The sequence below is a fragment of the Hemibagrus wyckioides genome, linkage group LG09, assembly GCF_019097595.1.
Source record: "Hemibagrus wyckioides isolate EC202008001 linkage group LG09, SWU_Hwy_1.0, whole genome shotgun sequence".
NCBI classification, from domain to species: domain Eukaryota; kingdom Metazoa; phylum Chordata; class Actinopteri; order Siluriformes; family Bagridae; genus Hemibagrus; species Hemibagrus wyckioides.
Window position 1 is genome coordinate 7,108,006 of NC_080718.1, and position 2,500 is coordinate 7,110,505.

Sequence of the window (2,500 nt, forward strand, 5' to 3'; positions counted from 1 at the left end):
TCCAGAGAGTTCTGCTAATTAGGCCTGTGACCTAATTGATGCAGGGTCTGTGCAAGGATGGATTCGCCATTCAAGAAGATTCTTCCCTTGCTGTCTTGTGAGAGAGGACATCGCCTGTGATGTGGATGAAGTGCTGTGGTCAGATCCAGCTAGGCCAAGAGATGCTTAGGTTGTTTTTTCTTTTTTTAACTTTATACTTATGCTTTTATTTTGTCTCCATGTTTTTGTTTGTGTACTATATTGTATTTGGAATATGTTCTGATTTGAAATGCAGCCTTTGGAAAAGCACGACTGTATTGAATGGTTGTACAATGTGGTGAGAGAAAGATTTCATCAATGTACAGTACTGGTGTCGTGTATGTATTTTACATTAACAAAAAAATCGAACCCAGACTATATAATTAGAAAAGTATAAAAGTTACAAGTGTTTATGATTGAGCCCAGCAGTGTGTAAAGGAATCAAACAGAATCAGAATGGATGAACCATGTGTGTTCCATATGGGGTCAAAGTTGGGTTTTGTTAAATTAATGTAAAGTTTTGAACGAAGTGTTTCATTTTTTAAAAGAACTGAGGTGTGTGTGTGTGTGTGTGTGTGTGTGTGTGTGTGTGTGTGTGTGTGTGTGTGTGTGTGTGTGTGTGTAAAATGAGCTTTGTTTTTAATATTGTGCTTAAGCAATTGTAAAAAACTGTAACAAGAGAAGAGAATCTTTATTCTCTCCTGAAGAGAGAGAATAAAGAGAGACTGCTGAGGGGACGAGTGTTTATAGCTGAAGAGAGAGAGAATAAAGAGAGACTGCTGAGGGGACGAGTGTTTATAGCTGAAGAGAGAGAGAGAATAAAGAGAGACTGCTGAGGGGACGAGTGTTTATAGCTGAAGAGAGAGAGAGAATAAAGAGAGACTGCTGAGGGGACGAGTGTTTATAGCTGAAGAGAGAGAGAGAATAAAGAGAGACTGCTGAGGGGACGAGTGTTTATAGCTGAAGAGAGAGAGAGAGAATAAAGAGAGACTGCTGAGGGGACGAGTGTTTATAGCTGAAGAGAGAGAGAGAATAAAGAGAGACTGCTGAGGGGACGAGTGTTTATAGCTGAAGAGAGAGAGAGAATAAAGAGAGACTGCTGAGGGGACGAGTGTTTATAGCTGAAGAGAGAGAGAGAATAAAGAGAGACTGCTGAGGGGACGAGTGTTTATAGCTGAAGAGAGAGAGAGAATAAAGAGAGACTGCTGAGGGGACGAGTGTTTATAGCTGAAGAGAGAGAGAGAATAAAGAGAGACTGCTGAGGGGACGAGTGTTTATAGCTGAAGAGAGAGAGAGAATAAAGAGAGACTGCTGAGGGGACGAGTGTTTATAGCTGAAGAGAGAGAGAGAATAAAGAGAGACTGCTGAGGGGACGAGTGTTTATAGCTGAAGAGAGAGAGAATAAAGAGAGACTGCTGAGGGGACGAGTGTTTATAGCTGAAGAGAGAGAGAGAATAAAGAGAGACTGCTGAGGGGACGAGTGTTTATAGCTGAAGAGAGAGAGAGAGAGAGAGACTGCTGAGGGGGCGAGTGTTTATAGCTGAAGAGAGAGAGAGAATAAAGAGAGACTGCTGAGGGGACGAGTGTTTATAGCTGAAGAGAGAGAGAGAATAAAGAGAGACTGCTGAGGGGAAGAGTGTTTATAGCTGAAGAGAGAGAGAGTAAAGAGAGACTGCTGAGGGGACGAGTGTTTATAGCTGAAGAGAGAGAGAATAAAGAGAGACTGCTGAGGGGACGAGTGTTTATAGCTGAAGAGAGAGAGAGAGAGAGAGAGAGAGAGAGAGACTGCTGAGGGGGCGAGTGTTTATAGCTGAAGAGAGAGAGAGAATAAAGAGAGACTGCTGAGGGGGGTGAGTGTTTATAGCTGAAGAGAGAGAGAGAATAAAGAGAGACTGCTGAGGAAACGGGAACAGGAACAAACTCACTTGAATCATTAGGTGTAGCTATAAACAGAAAGCATGTGGTGTGATTTTATTCAGTCAGTTTTCATCTGAACGACCTCCAGAGTCATAGGAGTGTTCTAACTAGCTAAATAATTGACTAGAGTGCTAATTAGCTGATTTAGCTACAATCTGTGTGCTGACTTGAGCTGGAGCAATAAACCCCACATGATTATAAACACACTGTGAAACTTTTGAAAACACTTTTAAACTCAATATTCAATGAAACAGCTTTAATTTAAACATTTACTCCAGGTGTGTGGTCACATGACACAGTATAACCAATCACAGCAGGGAGATACACACACCCACACAAATACACCACAAACACACACCACACACAAATCTCGTGCTGTGCTTTTACTTTATCACTCGTGCCCTTCAGCTGTCTCTCTCCCTGTTTTATTTCCTCTCCCCGTGTCTCGTCCTCATATGACAGAATCCACCATCAGATTATATTTCAAAATCTTTCCCCATCTTTTTTTCAAGATCTCTCCTGTGTCTATCTCTCTCTCTCTCTCTCAACCACACACACACACACA